This window comes from Panthera leo, chromosome B3 (genome assembly GCF_018350215.1).
Source record: "Panthera leo isolate Ple1 chromosome B3, P.leo_Ple1_pat1.1, whole genome shotgun sequence".
NCBI lineage: Eukaryota > Metazoa > Chordata > Mammalia > Carnivora > Felidae > Panthera > Panthera leo.
Genome location: NC_056684.1, coordinates 142,951,433 through 142,972,043, shown reverse-complemented (window position 1 = coordinate 142,972,043; position 20,611 = coordinate 142,951,433). Strand labels below are relative to the sequence as shown.

General features: G+C 40.7%; 1 non-coding gene across 1 annotated transcript; it reads right to left on the bottom strand.

The window, feature by feature from the left end:
• Positions 1 to 8,525: 8,525 nt before the first annotated feature.
• LOC122223464 lies at positions 8,526 to 8,655 on the bottom strand. The gene has a single exon (XR_006204334.1). It is a non-coding gene; the product is annotated as a small nucleolar RNA SNORA33 (small nucleolar RNA).
• Positions 8,656 to 20,611: the final 11,956 nt, after the last annotated feature.

Sequence of the window (20,611 nt, the reverse complement as noted above, 5' to 3'; positions counted from 1 at the left end):
TTTATTCTGGATAGTCTCTTCCAGATCACAAAATTTGCTAGTGCACCCACCAAATATGTTTACAATTTCGGTTATTTTATTATTTAGTTAATGAAATTTTTATCTATTTATTTGGGTCATAGCCTGGGTTCCCTGTTTATATGAATTGAATCATGTCTCCCCAAGTGCCATGTTGAAGTCCTACCTCCCGGTACCTCAGAATGAGACCCTATTTCGAAATAGGGTCTTTACAGGTGTAATGAAGTTGAAATGAGGTCATTATGGTGAGTTCTAATCCAGTATGACTGGGCCCTTATAAAAAGGGAATTTGGACCCAGAGACTGACAGCTACAGGGACACAACGAGAGGAGGCCCAGGAGATACCACCATGTGGGGAGGGGTCAGAGGTCGGAGGATGGCTGTCACAAGCCTGGAATGCCTGGGGTCACCAGAAGCTGGAAGAGGCAAGGAAAGTTTCTCCCCTGGAGCCTTTGAAGACAGCACAGCCCGGCTGACTCCTTGACTTTGGACTCCCGGCTCCGGAAGCCTGAGACAAGACAGTGCTGTCATTTTCAGTCACCCAGTTTGTAGTACGTTGTTATGGCAGCCACGGGACACTCACGCACCTGGGAAGGAAGAGAGGTGAGGCAAAGGTTCTGGGCTACCATCGTCTTAGAGAGAGAGAGAGAGAGAGAGAGAGAGAGAGAGAGAGAGAGATCAGGCAGTCAGGAGTGACACAGGGCATGGTGGGTACAGGCTTGGAGAAGAGTCGGCTGCTTATTCTATCTCAGCCTCATCTTCCAAGAGGCTGAGTATCAGCACGTTCCGTCCAGGAGGAGGAGTGGGGAATAGTTTACTTACAAGCCAGTGCCCAAGCCCCGTTCGTCAATGGTTCATGCCACGGAGTATTGACTCCCCTACTTTCGCACAGACGTGAGTGCTGGGCGAGTCCTGGAGCTTTTCATGCTGCCGTGGAAACCAGGACAACCTGTGTTGGACCCCAGTGGCACCCAGGGCGGGCTTGACGTGCAAGGCTGCTGAGGTGCACCTGCCTGGAGTCGGGGTGGGGGGGGGCCCACCTAGAACCAGTTACCACCGTGACAGCTGACGCAGAACAAACGGCCAAGTGCTCTGGGACAGGTGTGGCCGAGAGAGCCTGCACGGACCTTAAGAGGCACGTGATACGAGTCCATCTGCCAAAATTCTCAGCCTTGCCTTTTATCTACTTAAACAATCAACACGTACTTATTTTGAGATGTGTCTGACAGTCGATGAGAATGTCAATATCTGGGTGCCCGTGGGCTTGTTACCGTTTTCCCTTGTACTTCTCCACCTTGTCTTGTCCCCTTGTAGGGTCGCTGTGGGACGGAACGTGTATTTGTCACATTAGAGAAACACTTCGAGACACTGGAGGGTCTTCCTGCCTGTGGTTGAGGCTTGCTTCCGCCAGGCACCAGGGGGCACCAAAACCCTACGGTTGCCTTCATCCAGTTTTAGAGCCGAGAGATGATTCAAGGGTGAATTCTACTTCCCCACCCCCCAAAGGCTGGAATGCTTCTGCCCACCCCTCACCTCCCACCAAGCCTGTGGTCTCCGTCCAAAGCAAAGGGGGGTGGTCTCATCTCTTTCCCTTAGGCCGACAGCTGATTTTCAATTTATTTTTTTATTTTTGAGAGGGAGAGTGAGACAGAGCATGAGCGGGGAGGGCCAGAGAGAGGGAGACAGAATCGGAAGCAGGCTCCAGGCTCCGAGCTGTCAGCACAGGGCCCGACGCCAGGCTCGAACTCACAAGCCGTGAGATCGTGACCTGAGTCGAAGCTGGATGTGCAACCCACTGAGCCACCCAGGCACCCCGAGAATCTGATTTTCAAAAAAAAATAAAGGAACCCGGGGCATCCGAATGGTATCTTTAAAGGGCCACAAGTCAGATAGCTGTTGAAGTCAGATTTTGTATGCAAAGAAAATACCCTTCAAGACCGAAGGGTACATAAAGACATTTTCAGACAGAAAAGCAGAGAGACTTTGGCGTAAGAAGAACAACACGAAAGAAAATACTAAGAGGTGTTCTTCAGGCAAAGGGATGGTCTCGGGAAGAAGAGAGATGCAGGAAGGCATAAAGAACAGCCAAACAGTAGATATATCAGTGCATCTTAACGGATGCTGATAGTGGGTGGCAGCAATGGCATCATGTTGGGTTAAATGCACGATAGGATGGAAATGTGCGGTGGCATCAGTCTGTAATTTGGGGGGTGGGTAGAGTCGAAACGTTCCGAGATTTTTGCATCCTTCATAAAGGCATCATTTGATGTTAGACGTTGATGAGTTCAGGAAGCGTGTTGTAATCTCAGGAGTAACTACTAAAAGAATAATAAAAGCCTGTATAACTTCTCAGCTCATAGAGAAAAAAATGGAATAATAAAAAGTAATTCATTCAAAAGCCGATTGTCAAGAGAGCGAAAGGAATGCAGATCGAATGGGAGAGCGTAAGGCGCTTATTACTTTCAATAAACATGCCAGTAATTACTAGTATATTTGAGCCTAAATATGTTGATAGTTATATTACATACGAATGGCTGGTCACCGTTCTGCTGCTCACCAACATGGAATAACAGGGATCAGATACATCCTACCGCCTGCATCAGTGAAAGAATGAATAAAATATATGAAGCAGTGGCTTTCAAGACCCAGGGCACCAGGCAACAAAAAGTGGCGATTCCTGAGAGATGAGAAGTATGTGGGGCACGCCCTGTCATTGCCCCAGTGTCCTGCCACGACAGCTTCCGGGATGGAGCTGGGTGGGCTCCTGAGGTTAAGAGGACGGAGATAAGAGCCTGAGGAGGACAGGGCACACGACAGGACAGAGGGTCTGACGGGAGGGAGCTGCACAGGGACAGAACCCTGGAGATCTACGTGGGTAGCCCCCATCCCCAGCCCGGAGGATCCAGCCTAGTAGTGATCAGTGCATGCCTGTGAAGCAGTGACTTGGGCTGGGGAAAGAACCACCCAAAGGTTAGAGACAATAGTCCTCAGGGCTCACACAAGACTGTGAATAGAGCCTCCTCCAACCACCCATGCTGGAAAACTCCACTGATGCATGGGACATTAGGTAGACTGCACAGAAGGGTTTGACCTCAGTAGTGGGAAATAATTACTCCTACCTAGACCAAGCACTGCTCTCGTCAACCTAACACATCTCCACAGGCAGATTCCAAAGGATCACACTATTTCTGAGGACATTAACAGCACCTCAGAACAAAACTCAAGAATATTCACAGGAAGACAAAATTAGCCAACGCCCAATAAGGTAAAATTTACAACATCTTTCACCAGAGCAAAAGTTACCGGCATGCAGAAAGCCCGAAAAATGTAGCCCATAGTGATGGGAGCCGTCAATCCCTTGAAACCAGCCCAGATCTGACACCAATTTTAGGATTGGCAGACAGGGACATTAAAGCAATTATTACAGCTGTTATTTCATATGTCCAAAAAGTCAAGCAGAGTCATGGAAGATGTCGATGGCCCAAGTCAAACTTCCATAGATGAAACAGCAATCTGCGAGATGAACAGAGTCAGCAGACTTCCGGACACTGTGGAAGAAAATATTAGGAGACCTGAAGATGCAACAAATAAAAACTAAAATGGGACACAGAAAAGAGAATTGAAAAATGAAAAGAGAATCAGTGAGCTATGGGCAGGTACTTGGAGTCCTGGAAGGAGAGGAGAACGAGGGGGGACATAAAGAATGTTTGAAGAAATAATAGCTAAAGGTGCTTCAAACTTGATGAAAAGTATAAACTCACATCCTCAAGAACTCAGTGAATTCCAAACACAAGAAACCTGAGTAAAACCACCTTAAACACATCATAATCAAATTGCTCTAAAGTAGTGATTGAGAGAACATCCTAAAAGCAGCCAGAGAAAAGAAGACTTGTTATGTACTGAGGAACAAAGCTACAGATGACAGCAGATTTCTCATCAAAAACCATCAAAGCAAGGAGACAGCGAGGCAACATCTTCAAAATGCTGAAAGAAAAAAAAACCTACTCTCTTGTATCTAGTAAAATATCTTTCAACAATGAGGGTGAAATAAAGAACTTTTCAGAAATACAGAAGCTGAGAAAGTTGGTGAGCCGCACACCAGCCCTGCAGGAAATGTTACCGGACGCGCCAAGCAGAGGGAACATGGCGCCCTACAGAAATGCATTTCCGACAAAGGAACAAAGAACACCTGGGACCACGGCCACATCGGCAAATGTGTAAGGTTTAAACAGTGGTTGAAGTCTTTTGTGAAGAAACATAATAACAGCATATTGCTGGCTTTGTACATTTGTAGAAGACAAAATGTATGACGAGAGTAGCAGTAAGGTCATGAGTAGAGAAATGGAAGTTTACTAGTGTAAGTTTCTTCTACGAAACGTGAAATGGCGTATCCTTAAGTGTAGACTGTGATAAGATAAAGATGTATACTACAATCTAGAAAACGCCCACAGAAGCAGTAAAGAGGACTAATAAGCCAAGAGAGATAAGATGGAATCATGAAAAACAAGTAATCCAAAAGAAGCCAGAAAAGGGGGATAAAGAGCACAGAGATGGATGAAACAGATAGAAAACAAATAGCACGATAAGCTTAAACCTGATCAAAACTACAATGGAATGTAAATGATCGGAACACCCAAGTGAAAATCATAGATTGACAGACTGGATAAAAATGTAAGAGTCGACTGTCTTCTGTCCATAGGAAATTCACTTTACATATACAGATAGATGAATAGATTAAAAGTGAAAGGAGGGAGCGTAGCATGCCATGCTAATACTAATGCAAAGAAAGCTGGAGTCACCAAATAACCATTAGACAAAGTGGATTTAAGAGTGAAGAATATTACCAAGAATGAGGAAGCTCATTTTGTAATGAGAAATGTTTCATCGAGAAGACAAAACAGTCCCAAACCTGTACACAGCTAATAACTGATCTGAAACACACGGGAACAGACTTGGCGAGGAGACAGAGACCCAATCACACTCAGAGATTTCATCCCTCTTTTAGACCATCTATGAGAGCGATTAGACAGAAAATCAGCATGGACGTGGAAGACTTGAACAACACTGTCAGCTACCTTGACCCAATGGACCTTTATGGGACACTCTACCCAAAACTGGCAGGAATACACAGATTTTGGCATGCGTATGCATGCAGAATATTTACCAAGACTGATGATACTGGGAGCCGTATAATCAGTCTTGATACATTTAAAAGGATTCAAATCCTAGCAAATATGCCCTTTGACAACAATGGAATTAAATTAGAAATCGGCAACAGAAAAGTCTCCAGAAAATCCCCACATAATTGGAAACGAAATAACACACTTGTAAAATAATCCATGGATCAAAGAAGAAATCAAAACAGAAATTAGAACGTTTTAGGAACTGGATGCAAATGAAAACACAACAATATTTGACTTGTGGGACTCTATAAAAGCACTACTTAGGGGGAAATTGGTAGCAGTAAACATATACATTAGGAAAGAAGAAAGGTCTCCGGTCAACAATCTCAGCTTCTACCTTAAATGAGAAAGGTATGTGCGTTTTAAACACAGGTTTACATATATTAGTGAAAAAGTTATTTATAGTAGCTCTAAACTGGCAACAAAAACTGGGCAGAAAGAGAAAGTGGACAGAGGCGCTAGAGTGAACAGACATGGACTTTATATGTTTTATTAAGTTTTTTATTTTAATTCCAGTTGGTTAACCTACAGTGTTACATTAATTTCAGGTGTATACTATAGTGATTCAACAATTCCATACATTAGTGCTCGTCAGGATAACTGTGCTCTTTAATCCCCATCACCTATGTCACCCATCCCCCCACCCACCTCCCCTCTAACCATCTATTTGTTCTCTACAGTTAAAAGTCTGATTCTTGGTTTGTCTTTCTCTCTCTTTTTTCCCTTTGCTCATTTGTTTCGTTTCTTACATTCCATTTGTGAGTGAGATCGTATGGTATTTGTCTTTCTCCGATGGACCCATTTCACTTAGCGTGATACTCTCTAGCTCCATCCATGCTGCTGCAAATGGCAAGATTTCATTCTTTTTTATGGCTGAATAATACTCCATACATATCTTTGCCCATTCATCAATCAATGGACACTTAGGTTGCTTCCAAATCTTGGCTATTATAAATAATGCTGCTATAAGCATAGGGATTGCATGTATCCCTTTGATTTAGTGTTTCTGTATTTTTTTTTTTTTGAATAAATACCCAGTAGTGTGATTACTGGGTCATACAGTAGTTCCATTTTTAACTTTCTGAGGAACCTCCATACTGTTTTCCACAGTGGCTGCACCAGTTTGCATTCCCACCAACAGAAAAAGAGGGTTCCCCTTTCTCCCCATCCTTGTTAACACCTGTTGTTTCTTGTGCTGTTGACTTTAGCCATTCTGACGGGTGTGAGCTGATATCTTGATTTGCATTTCCCTGATAACAAGTCATGTTGAACATCTTTCCATGTGTCTGTCGGCCATCTGTATGTCTTCTTTGGAGAAATGTCTGTGTCTTCTGCCCATTTTTAATGGATTATTTGTTTTTTGGATGTTGAGTTGTATCAATTCTTTGTATATTTTGGATACTAACCCTTCACTGAATATGTCATTTCCAATATCTCCTCCCATTCCTTAGGTTTTTCAGTTTTGTTCATTGTTCCCTTCACTGTGCAGAAGCCTTTTATTCTGATGGAGTCCCAGTAGTTTAATTTTGCTTTTATTTTCCTTGCCTCAGGAGACATATCTAGAAAAATGTTGCTATGGCTGATATCAGAGGAATTACTGTTCATGGTTTCTTCTAGTATTGTTATGGTTTCGGGTCTCACAGGTTTTTAGTGCATTTTGAATTTATTTTTGTGTATGGCATAAGAAAGTGGTCTAGTTTCATTTCTTTCACATGTGGCTGTCCAGTTTTCCCAATGCCATTTGCTGAAGAAAGTCTTTTTCCCATTGGATATTCTTTCCTGCTTTGTTGAGGATTAATCAACCATATAATTGTGGGCTTATTTCTGGGTTTTCTATTCTATTATGTTCTATTGATCTATATGTCTATTTTCCTACCAGTGCTATACTGTTTTGATGACTACAGCTTTGTAGTATAACTTGAAGTCTGGAATTGTGATGCCTCCAGCTATGTTTTTCTTTTTCAAGGTTGCCTTGGCTATTTGAGGTCTTTTGTGGTTCCATATACATTTTAGGGTTGTTTGTTCCAGTACTGTGAAAAATGCTGTTGGTATTTTGGTAGAGATTGCATTTAATCTGTACATTGCTTTGGGTAGTATAGACATTTTAACAGTATTTGTTCTTCCAATCCATGAGCATGGGATGCCTTTCTGTTTCTTTGTGTCATCTTCAATTTCTTTCCTCAATGTTTTATAGTTTTCAGAGTACAGGTCTTTTACCTCTTTGGTTAAGTGTATTCCTAGGGGCTCTATTAGTGCTTTATTATTTTTGGTGCAATTGTAAACGGGATTGTTTTCCTAATTTCTCTTCATCAGACATGGACTTCAAAGTAACCATCATCGACGTGCTTAAGGCAACAGGAAAAAGATCAAGAAAATGCATAAAAAGGTGGAGAATTTCAAAAGAGAACTGGAATCCATTAAAAATAATCCAACAGGAATTCTAGAGCTGAAAAAGACAGTATCTGAAATAAAAGGACTCACTAGAAAGATTTAACAAAAGATTAGACAAAGTGGAAGACAGATTTATTGGGTGATGATGGCATCTACTTCCAGCCTCTCACTTTCAACCTTCCTGTGCCCTTCAGCCATTCCTCTGTGTAGAGTGTCCACCTGGTCAACAGCACACAGTGGGTCTTGATTTTTACCAAGCCTGACATTTTTGTCTTTTAATTGGAGTGTTTATCCCATTACATTTAATAAAATGAACTTATGGTTAGCTTTAAGTCTACCATCGTACCATGTTTTCTATATGTTCAATTCTGTTTCTTTTTCCTTAACCGACCTTTCCTACTTTATTTGAGAATAATCAAGTATTCGTACATTTGACCTGTTAGATGTTTAGGTAGGCATTTTTGTATCACTTCAGTGGTTTTATAGGCTAGAGATTTCAATATGCATTTCTGATTTGCTACAGTCTCCCTTAAATTCACACTTTTATCACTTCCCAGACAGTGCAAGAATGTTAGAAAAGCTTTGCTACAATTTTCCCCTTCTGCCCTGTATGCTGACGTTTTCACATATTTTTACTTCTCTTTTATAAGTTTTAAACGGTTAACATATATTCATAAAAGTAATGTAAATGTATATTTAACCACTTACTCCTCATATTCCTCATTCTTTCCCATAATTCTGTGCCTCCCTCTGGGACTATTTCCATTTGGTCTAAAAAAACTTGCTTAGTATTTCTTGTATACTAAGCTAGTAAGCTGGTGACAAAATCACTTCTCTTTTGTTCGTCTGAAAATTTCGTTCATTTCACCTTCATCTTTTTCTTTCTTTTTTTTTTTAAAGAACTTTTTATTTATTTTTAATCACTTATTTTTTTCTTGTAGTCATTTCCAGGGATCTTAATGACTTCAGTGTCTTTAAGGCTCATAACATGGCATTACTATGGCCAGCGTTTTTTAAATTTCTGCGGAAACACATTCAGGTAAAAAGATTCATTGGCCGGCTTAAGAATTTTATATATTGAAACAACTATAGATTTATTGGAGGTTGCGAAGGTAGCACACAGAGGTCTCACATGCTCTTCCTTCAATGTTTCCAGTAGTTGCATCTTGTATAATTATGGTGCCTATCGCAAGCAGAGAACTGACATCGGTGTGATGTGTATGCACAGTTGTATACCATCTTGTTACACGTGTAGGTTCACACAATCGTTTCTGAAGTTGAGACACAGAACCATTCCATCACCACAAAGATCTGTTGGTGTCCACATTTTGCCACCTTGAGTGAAATATGGAAAACTTCCTCCCTTTCGGTCCCTTTGCCTCCCCTGTTTCTAATAGAATTATCTTAAGGATTTCCTCTACACACATTGAAATCTACACCTGGCAGCGTTACACCTTTTGGTTTGGCCATCAAACATAATTTAGAAAACTCAAGAGAGAAGAAAACTCTATTGCATTTACTCATTATTTGCTCCTGATGCCGTTCCTTTTTCCTTTCTGATCTTCCAAGATTCCTTTTTTTTTTTTTTTTTTTTTTTTTTTTTTATCATTTCCCTTCTGTTTCAAGAACTTCCTTTGGCCAGTCTTTTAAGATCTGCTGGTATAAAATTCTCTTAGCTTTCCTTCACCTTAGAGTATTTTACTTCCCATTCCTTCTGGAAGGAATTTTGCCTGATACTTCCCATTCCTTCTGGAAGGAATTCAGAGCTAACAGTTCTTTGCTTTTAGCGCTTGAAAAAACGGGTCCCTTCCTTCCAGCCTCCCTGGTTTCTGAAGAGAAATCCACTGTCACTCAAGCTGGCTTCCTCCCATAGGTTACATGTCATTGCTCACTGCTTCAAGATTTTTCCTTGGTCTTTAGTTTTCTGAAGTTTGATCAGGATGTGTTGTGGTGTGGGTTTCTTTGGGTTTATCAGGGTGGGTGTTGGCTCAACTTCTTGAATGGGTAGGTTTATGTCTTTTGCCAAATTTGGGATGCCTTCAGCCATATTTCTTTGAATGGTTTTCTGGCTCTGTACTCTTTGCTCTTTCCTTCGGGGACTCCAATGACATGAATATTAGACCTTTTGTTATCATCCCACAGGTCCCCGAGGGTCTGTTCATTCTTTGGCGTTCTATTTTCTCCTCTGTTCAGATTTGTTGCTTTCGGTTTTTTCTACCCCCATGTTCACTGATTCTTTCCTCTGTCCTATCCATTTTTCTGTTGACTCCATACAATGAGATTTTAATTTGGGTTAATGTATCTTTTAGTCCCCGAATTGCCATTGGGATCTTCTTTCTATTTTCTGTTTCTTTGCTGAGACTTTCTATACTTTTATTTGTTTCAAGCGTGTTTGTAATTGCTCATTACGATGAGCTGCTTTAAAATCCCTTCTGGATAATTCCAAGACTAGTACCATCATCTCCTTCTTAGCGTCTATTAATTGTTTTCTCACTCACTCGATGTGCTCCTGGCTCTAGGATAATTCTGTCTTTTCTATTAGATCCTGAATATCTTGGAAATTATGTCTGAAACTCTGGATATTGTCTCACACGTCCCATTGCTGTATTCTCATTTTTTTTTCTCCTCCAGTTTTTCGGGCTTCATTTTGGTCAATTCCTACGGACTTGTCTTGAAGTCCACTAATCCTTTTTCTTTACGCTGTGTCAGGTAATGAAATTTTAAATTCTTGATTGCCATCTCATTCTTTTCTAGAGACTCCATTTATCTGTTGAAATTCCCCATCTTTTAATACATGTTGGCTATCTTCTGCTCTAATCTGATTTTTAAATATTTATAATAGTTATCTTAAAGCTTTTGACTGCTAAATTCAGCATCAGGGTCATCTATTGGTCTGTTTCCTGTGACAGTTTTTTTCCCCCTGATTTGGGGGTCACATTTTCCTGCTTCTTTGCATGTCTTGCAAATAGTGACTTTATGCTGAGCATTTTCTTAAAAAAAAAAAACCAATAAAGGCTAAAATAAATATTAATTTTCCCCCAGAGACAGTGTGCCCTTTTCCCTTTTACACAGGTAGAATTAGGAGTTTGGTCGGGTCTGGGTTACTGGTCTAGTTAGTTTGAGTTCACCTCTGGTTCTGAATATTTTGAGGGTATGGTCTGTTCTGTTTGCCTAAGAGATTTCTTCCTCCAGCAGGACATTGGTATGTAAACACCACAAGATTATTTTTTATCTCTGTGATTCACTCTGGATTTTCTCTGACTTTCTCTTTTGCTCTTAATACCACCTATTGAATTTTTAATTTTAATATTTTTCATTTTTAGAACTTCCATTAGACTCTTTTAAAAGTACAAATCCCAGGTCCTCAGTGATTTTCCCTCTTTCCTTGCACATATGAATCAGAGTTATTTTAAAATTCTTTCATTGCTAGCCTCAAATGTCTGAATCATCTGTGAGTCAAAACTTCACAAAAATCATTTATGATTCAAAACCTATTGTTATTATTATTATAGTTTTGGTCTCTTTTGTCATTTTGTGTCTTCACCAAAATGAAACTTTTGGTTTTCAGTCATTTGGTCCTTTATTTTAAAAATAAATTTTTAAAAAATGTTTATTTTTGAGAGTGAGAGAGAGATAGAGTGCGAGTGAGGGAGGGGCAGAGAGAGAGGAAGACACAGAATCGGAAGCAGGCTCCAGGCTCTGAGCTGTCAGCACAGAGCCTGATGCGGGGCTCAGACTCTAGAACCACGAGATCATGACCTGAGCTGAAGTCATATGCTCAACCGACTGAACCACCCAGGCATCTCGATCCTTTTTTTTGCGTTACAATTTTTGTTTGGATGCCAGATGTTGTAGATATAAAGGTGAAGAGACTCTACATTATGTTATTTTCCTCCAAAGAGGCTTTTTCTTCTGGCATGCAGTCTACCAGATCTCCTTGACCTTGCTGAGCGTTGGTCTTAAGTTCTATTAGGGTTGGCTTATTCTAATTTCCCCTCACTCCTAGGATAATCTGTACTCCTTGATGTGATCCTTAGTCCCAGAGCATTTCCCTAGCTTCTAAGATGTGGCCCTTTTGCAGTCTCATCTGAAAGCCCAGGGGCTCTCCCAAAGACCCTCGGTCCTGTGGGGCATGAACTCCAACATCTGCCTCTATCGTTCTTCACTGGCTGGTGTGTCCCCCTTAGCTCCTTAGTCTACCAATCTGTTTGCATGGAGTCTTAGGGTCTCACCCTGAGCAATCACAACTTGAGACGGTGACTTGAGAGGCATTCGTGCAGAGAATTTCACCATCTCACAATTCTACCCCTCAAGTCCCAGCTGATTTGGCAGCTCTGAATCCACTCTGTCTCCCCAATCCCCTAGGTCTTCTGCTTTCTGTCTGGATTTGGTGTCCTTGCATTGGGAAGTGGAAAATGTCCCTATGGAAAAAGTGGGGATGTTTGTGCAATTCCTACCACACACTTATCTCCTCTCACAGGGCGTATCCTTTCAAATTCTGTCCGCCTTGGCTGTTCTCCAGTGCCCTCCCAAGGTTTTTTCATCTATTTTTCAGTTGTTGTCAGCAAGGGGCTTAGCTCTCCAAGGCATTTCCTATGGCCGGAGCTGGAATCCTCCTTTTAAAATTTCATTTTTTAAATTCAATGCTTTATGCTCAATGATGATAAAATTCCACCCAAGTTGTCTGATGGGAGCTTCCTCAGGCCAATTCTTATAAAATTTTGACATGTCTCCATGAGTTTTGAATGCTTCCTTACTTTCTGGCACCAATAATTTTGACTTTTCTTGCCCCAGGCCTGTTACCAACTTCTAGGTCAATTCAGCGGAGAGAGCTAACAAGTAAATATTTAAGAATTAGCTCATATTGATAGTTCTAATTTCATTCCAACATCTTGGGGTTCTTCCAGTCCTCCCCACCTCATTTGTGCACCCTCCTTCTTGTACAAAGAACCTTGGTTTTTAATAACATCCATGTTTACTTTTTTGCTCAACCCTACACAGAAAATAGTTTAAGAATTGCAGTGCCCAAATCCACTGGCAACAATGGACTTCTCACTAAAAGTTCAGAATTTCTTTTCTTTTTCAAAGCTCAGAATTTTTCTTTTTAATTTAATTTTTTATTTTTTAAAATTTACATCCCAATTAGTTAGCATATAGTGCAACAATGATTTCAGGAGTAGATTCCTTAGTGCCCCTTACCCATTTAGCCCATCCCCCTCCCACAACCCCTCCCAAAACCCTCAGTTTGTTCTCCATATTTATGAGTCTCTTCTGTTTTGTCTCCCTCCCTGTTTTTATATTATTTTTATTTCCCTTCCCTTATGTTCGTCTGTTTTGTCTCTTAAAGTCCTCATATGAGTGAAGTCATATGACTTTTGTCTTTCTTTGACTGACTCATTTCACTTAGCATAATACCCTCCAGTTCCATCCGTGCAGTTGCAAATGGCAAGATGTCATTCTTTTTGATGGCCGAGTGATACTCCGTTGTATATATAAACCACATTTTCTTTATCCATTCATCCGTAGATGGACATTTGGGCTCTTTCCATACTTTGGCTATTGTTGATCGTGCTGCCATAAACATGGGGGTGCATATGTCCCTTCGAATCAGCACACCTGGATCCCTTGGATAAATGCCTAGTAGTGCAATTGCTGGGTTGTAGGGTAGTTCTATTTTTAGTTTTTTGAGGAACCTCCATACTGTTTTCCAGAGTGGCTGCACCAGCTGGCATTCCCACAGCAGTGCAAGAGATACTCTTTCTCTGCATCCTCGCCAACGTCTGTTGTTGCCTGAGTTGTTCATGTGAGCCATTCTGACAGGTGTGAGGTGGTGTCTCATTTCTCTGATGATGAGTGATGTTGAGCATTTTTTCATGTGTCGGTTGGCCATCTGGATGTCTTCTTTGGAGAAGTGTCTATTCATGTCTTCTGCCCATTTCTTCACTGGATTATTTGTTTTTTGGGTGTTGAGTTTGATAAGTTCTTTATAGATTTTGGATACTAACCCTTTATCTTATATGTTATTTGCAAATCTCTTCTCCCATTTGTCAGTTGCCTTTTAGTTTTGCTGATTGTTCCCTTTGCTGTGCAGAAGCTTTTTGTTTTGATGAGGTCCCAGCAGTTCATTTTTGCTTTTGTTTCCCTTGCCTCTGGAGACGTGTTGAGTAAGAAGTTGCTGCAGCCAAGATCAAAGAGGTTTTTGCCTGCTTTCTCCTTGAGGATTTTGATGGCTTCCTGTCTTGTGTTTAGGTCTTTCATCCATTTTGAGTTTATTTTTGTGTCTGGTGTAAGAAAGTGGTCAGGTTTATTCTTCTGCATGTCGCTGTCCAGTTTTCCCAGCACCACTTGCTGAGGAGACTGTCTTTATTCCATTGAATATTCCTGCTTTGTCAAAGTTTAGTTGGCCATATGTTTGTGGGTCCATTTCTGGGTTCTCTATTCTGTTCCATTGATCTGAGTGTCTGTTCTTGTGCCAGTACCATACTGTCTTGATGATGACAGCTTTGTAGTATAGCTTGAAGTCTGGGATTGTCATGCCTCCTGCTTTGGTTTTCTTTTTCAAGATTGCTTTGGCTATTCGGGGTCTTTTCTGGTTCCATACAAATTTTAGGATTATTTGTTCTAGCTCTGTGAAGAATGCTCGTGTTATTTTGATAGGGATTGCATTGAATATGCAGAGTGCTTTGGGTAGTATCGACATTTTAACAATACTTGTTCTTCCTAGCCAGGAGCATGGAATATTTTTCGATTTTTTTGTGTCTTCTTCAATTTCTTTTATAAGCTTCCTATAGTTTTCAGCATATAGATTTTTCACCTCTTTGGTGAGATTTATTCCTAGGTATTTTATGGTTTTTGGTGCAACTGTAAATGGGATTGATTCCATGATTTCTCTTTCTGCCGCTTCATTGTTGGTATATAGGAATGCAACCAACTTCTGTGCATTGATTTTCTATCCTGCAACTTTGCTGAATTCATGAATCAATTCTAGCAGGTTTTTGGTGGAATCTTTTGGGTTTTCCATATAGAGTATCATTTCATCTGTGAAGAGTGAAAGTTTGACCTGCTCCTGGCCGATTTGGATGCCTTTTATTTCTTTGTGTTGTCTGATTGCAGAGGCTAAGACTTCCAATACTGTGTTGAATAACAGTGGTGAGAGTGGACATCCCTGTCTCATATCTGACCTTAGGGGGAAAGCTGTCAGTTTTTCCCCATTGAGGATGATATTAGCATTGGGCCGTTCATATATGGCTTTTATGATCTCGAGGTATGCTCCTTCTATCCCTGCTTTCTTGAGGGTTTTTATCAAGAAAGGATGCTGTATTTTGTCAAATGCTTTCTCTGCATCTGTGGAGAGGATCATATGGTTCTTGTCCTTTCTTTCATTGATGTGATGAATCACGTTAATTGTTTTGTGGATATTGAACGAGCTCTGCATCCCAGGTATAAATCCCACTTGGTTGTGGTGAATAATTTTTTAAATGTATTGTTGGAGCCGGTTGGCTAATATCTTGTTGAGTATTTTTGCATCCATGTTCATCAGGGAAATTGGTCTATAGTTCTCCTTTTTAGTGGGGTCTCTGTCTGGTTTTGGAATCAAGGTAATGCTGGCTTCATAGAAAGAGTTTGGAAGTTTTCCTTCCATTTCTATTTTTTGGAACAGCTTCAAGAGAATAGGTGTTAACTCTTCCTTAAATGTTTGGTAGAATTCCCCTGGAAAGCCATCTGGCCATGGACTCTTGTTTTTTGGGAGATTTTTGATTACTAATTCGATTTTCTTACTGGTCATGGGTCTGTTCAAATTTTCTATTTCTTCCTGTTTCAGTTTTGGTACTGTATATGTTTCTAGGAATTTTTCCATTTCTTCCCAATTGCCCATTTTATTGGCATATAATTGCTCATAATATTCTCTTATTGTTTTTATTTCTGCTGTGTTGGTTGTGATCTCTCCTCTTTCATTCTTGATTTTATTTATTTGGGTCCTTTCCTTTTTCTTTTTGATCAAACTGGTTAGTGGTTTATCAATTTTGTTAATTCTTTCAAAGAACCAGCTTCTGGTTTCATTGATCTTTTCTACTGTTTTTTTTTTTTTTTTGGTTTTGATAGCATTGATTTCTGCTCCAATCTTTATTATTTCCTGTCTTCTGCTGGTTTTGGCTTTTATTTGCTGTTTTTTTTTTTTTTTTTCCATCTCCTTAAGGCATAAGGTTAGGTTGTGTATCTGAGATCTTTCTTCCTTCTTTAGGAAGGCCTGGATTGCTATATACTTTCCTCTTATGACTGCCTTTGTTGCGTCCCAGAGATTTTGGGCTGTAGTGTTATTTTCACTGACTTCCATATACTTTTTAATTTCCTCTTTAACTTCTTGGTTAGCCCATTCATTCTTTAGTAGGATGTTCTTTAGTCTCCAAGTATTTGTTACCTTTCCAAATTTTTTCTTGTGGTTGATTTCGAGTTTCATAGCATTGTGGTATGAAAATATGCACGGTATGATCTTGATCTTTTTGTACTTACTTAGCACTGATTTGTGTCCCAGTACATGGTCTATTCTGGAGAACGTTCCATGTGCACTGGAGAAGAATGTATATTCTGCTGCTTTAGGATGAAATGTTCTGAATATATCTGTTAAGTCCATCTGGTCCAGTGTGTCATTCAAAGCCATTGTTTCCTTGTTGATTTTTTGATTAGATGATCTGTCCATTGCTGTGAGTGGGGTGTTGAAGTCTCCTAATATTATGGTATTACTATCGATGAGTTTCTTTATGTTTGTGATTAAATGATTTATATATTTGGGTGCTCACACATTTGGCGCATAAATGTTTACAACTGCTAGGTCTTCTTGGTGGATAGACCCCTTGATTATGATATAATGCCCTTCTGCATCTCTTGATACAGTCTTTATTTTAAAGTCTAGATTGTCTGATATAAGTATGGCTACTCTGGCTTTCTTTTGTTGACCATTAGCATGATAGATGGTTCTCCATCCCCTTATTTTCAATCTGTAGGTGTCTTTAAGTCTAAAGTGGGTCTCTTGTAAACAGCATATAGATGGGTCTTGTTTTCTTATCCATTCTGTTACCCTATGACTTTTGGTTGGAGCATTGAGTCCATTGACATTTAGAGTGAGTACTGAAAGATATGAATTTATTGCCATTATGATGCTTGTAGAGTTGGAGTTTCTGGTGGTGTTCTATGGTCCTTTCTAATCTTTGTTGCTTTTGGCATATATATATATATATATATATATATATATATTTTTTTTTTTTTTTTTTTTTCATCTTTTCTCCCCTCTAAGAGTCCCCCTTAAAATTTCTTGCAGGGCTGGTTTAGTGGTCACAAACTCCTTTATTTTTGTTTGTCTGGGAAACTTTTTATCTCTCCTATTTTGAATGAAAGCCTTGTTGGATAAAGAATTCTTGGCTGCATATTTTTCTGATTCAGCACATTGAATATATCCTGCCACTCCTTTCTGGCCTGCCAAGTTTCTGTGGATAGGTCTGCTGTGAACCTGATCTGTCTTCCCTTGTAGGGTAGGTTAGGGACTTTTTTTCCCTTGCTGCTTTATGATTCTCTCCTTGCCTGAGTATTTTGTGAATTTGACTATGATATGCCTTGTTGATGGTCGGTTTTTGCTGAATCTAATGGGGGTCCTCTGTGCTTCCTGGATTTTGATGTCTGTGTCTTTCCCCAGGTTAGGAAAGTTTTTTGCTATGATTTACTCACATAACCTTTCTACCCCTATTTCTCTCTCTTCCTCTTCTGGGACTCCTATGATTGTGATGTTGTTCCTTTTTAACGAGTCACTGATTTCTCTAATTCTTAAATCGTGCTCTTTTGCCTTCATCTCCCTCTTTTTTTCTGCTTCGTTATTGTCTATAAGTTTGTCCTCTATATCGCTGATTCTCTGTTCTGCCTCATCCATTCTTGCCATCACTGCATCCATCTATGATTGCAGCTCAGTTATACATTTTTAATTTCATTCTGGCTATTTTTTACTTCTTTTGTCTCTGAAAAAAGGGATTCTAATCTATTTTTGACTCCAACTAGTATTCTTATTATCGCGATTCTAAATTCTGATTCAGACATCTAGCTTGTATCCGTGTTGGTTAAATCCCTGGCTGTCATTTCTTCATGCTCTTTCTTTTGGGGTGAATTCCTTCGTTTTGTCATTCTGAAGTGAGAAAAGGAATTCATGACGTAGAAAAATTGAAATAAAAAAATTAAAATTAAAAAATATTAAAATTGAAAAATTAAACACACACACACACACACACACACACACACACACAAATCGAATAAATGATGCCAGATCCTAGGTGTTTTGGTCTGGGTGTTGAAAATGGTTTGACAGATTAGAGAAAAAAAAAGGGGAGGGAGAAAAAAAGAGGAAATCGTTTGAGAATTTGAAACAATGAATACACTGAAGTAGACTAAAATGAGATGATGGGAGTAAAATAGAATTGGAAAAAATATACACAAAAGTGAAGAATATTAAAATTAAAAATATAAAATTAAATATATAAAATATATATAAATATATAAAATATAAAATTAAAATATAAAATTAAAAATAAATATGAAGTTTTTCTTTTTTTGTATTCAAGAAAAGGAAAAGAAATGAAAAAGAGAAAAAAGATTAAAAAAAGGAAAAAGAAATCGTTTGAAAATTTGAAAAAGTGAGTATACTGTAGTAGACTAAAAAGATGGAAGTAAAATAGAATTTGAAAAAATTTACATAAAAGCAAAAAATATCGTAAAAAATTTAAAATGTTTTTAATAGAAATTGAAAGTAAAAGTGAAGTTTTTCTCTTTCTGCGTTCAAGAAAAAGAAATGAAAAAGAGAAAAAAGAAAAAGAAAGGAAATTGTTTGAAAATTTGAAAAGGTGAATACACTGAAGTAGACTAAAATAAAATGATGGAAGTAAATTACAATTTGAAAAAATTCACACAAAAGTAAAAAATATAGCCATAACAACTCAAAAATATTTTTAATAAAAATTGAAAATAAAAATGAATTTTTTCTCTTTCTGTATTTGAGAAAAAGCAAACAAGTGTAAAAGAGAAAAAGAAAAGAAAATTGAATAGATGACTCTGCTAACAGATTGAAGTAGGACTGAAATTACTTCGTTTTCCCCTAGAAGTCAGACTATGAAGTGCTTGACAGTCCATAAACCAAGCCGGCGGTGAGACTCCTGTTCTTTAAGAGCAAAGCTGTCCGAGGTGGGCGGGGCTCGGTGTAACAGCTCCGCTCTCCACTAGATGGCGCTGCTAGTCTACTGGGGTGGGTTGTTGCGGCGCTCGTGGGTGCGTATGCGCCTGCGCGGCATTGGTGAAAATGGCGCCACCCAGCTACCCGCTCTGTTCTCCCGGATCAGCAATCGGGCACCCGTCCTCTGTCTTCAGCTTTCGTCCACTCCCCGCCTTTTCACTCTCCGTGACCAGGCCTCGGGCAGTACCTCTCTCCCGAGTTTTGTCTCAGATGCGGCTGTTTTCCCCCGGCCCCTTACTTCCGGCTTTGACCCCTTCCGCCCCTCTGCGGGAGGGTCTCACCCAGCGATGGCCCCTCAAGCGACGGCCAAATGTCGGCCGCGCCCAGGAACGCCCGCTGGACCCTGCTGCTGCCGGTGCCCCGAGACTGCGGCCAGGTGCCACCCGCCCCAGAAAACGTTCGCGAGATAGTGTAGCAGCAGCGTTTCAGGGATGGTGGAAAATCACAACACACGTCTGGCACCAGGCTTCACCCTTAACGACCCTGCTCCAGCACCAGCGAATGTGGCCGTGTTCCGGGGTCCGCCGGGACCAGGGGGCTTCAACAGTCTCCACCAGATGTCCTTGGAGCAGTGGAACCACTTTTCCCGTGTGGCCCGAGAACCTCCCAGACGCCACTCTGTTCCTGGGGATTCGCCCTTCCCACCCGAGCACCGCCAGGTATGGAGCTGCGGAGGAGCAGCCTTTGCGCTCCCCTGTTTACGGTCTTAATGGAATTTAAACCCTCTCCTTCCTCCTTTCTCCCTTTTTAGTTTAGTCCCTGCGGCCGTTTCCAATTTTCCACTTTCTCTCCAGCTGCTTTTGGGGAGGGGTGCTTTTCCCGTATTCTCCCCCCCCTCCCCAGTCTCCGTCCTCTCTCTGCCCACAAAAGCGGTTCCCGACCCTCCAGGGCTTCTCGCTCCCCAAATTCACCTCTCCGCATCGCGTACCTGCTGAATTCTGTGGTTCGGGTTGTGCAGATGTTGTGTTAATCCTAAAATCAGCTTTCTAGGTGTGTAGGATGGTTTCGCGTTGGTCTGGCTGGATTTCATGGACGCGAGACCCACAAAAAGCTTCCGTGCTGTTCCGCCTTGTTGGCTCCTCATTATCTATTGCCTTTCATTCCTTCTGCATTTCTGCCTCAGGCGCCTTCTGGCCATTCTCGGCCACTTTTTGTTGTCCCTCTGCCTCTAAGCCCACAGCAAAATCGCAGGGCAGTGGGGAGCGGATCATAGGGCTGACAGAGCTCCCTCAGGAGGATGCAGCAGGATGGCTGCTAGAGCGGGGGAGGGGGGCCTCAAAGCTCAGAATTTCTTTTCCTTCTTCTTATCCTGACACAAACAGATCCACGTGTTTAAAAAGTACTTGAAGTCATTCTTTTTTTCTTCCATGTGGCTATGGTATGAAACTGATATACAGTTACGTTCATTTGTTTCTGTTTGTATTCAATTTGAGGGTTCCCCGCCCCCCGCCCCCCCCCCCCCCCCCCCCCCCCCCGCCAAATCTTGTTGATTTAATTTTATGAATGTGTAATATAGTAACATGGTCCAAAAGTCAAAATCATTTAAAAAGGTCTATTTGGAGAAGTCTCATTTTCCTTCACTTCCCGTTAGTATGAGTGGATCTTAGCATTTAAAAATACATCGAGGGGTGCCTGGACAGCTCAGTCTGTTAAGCAGTTAAGTGTCTGACTTCTGCTCAGGCCGTGATCTCCCAGTTCCTGGGTTCGAGCCCCGTGTCGGGCTCTGTGCTGATGGCTCAGAGCCTGGAGCCTG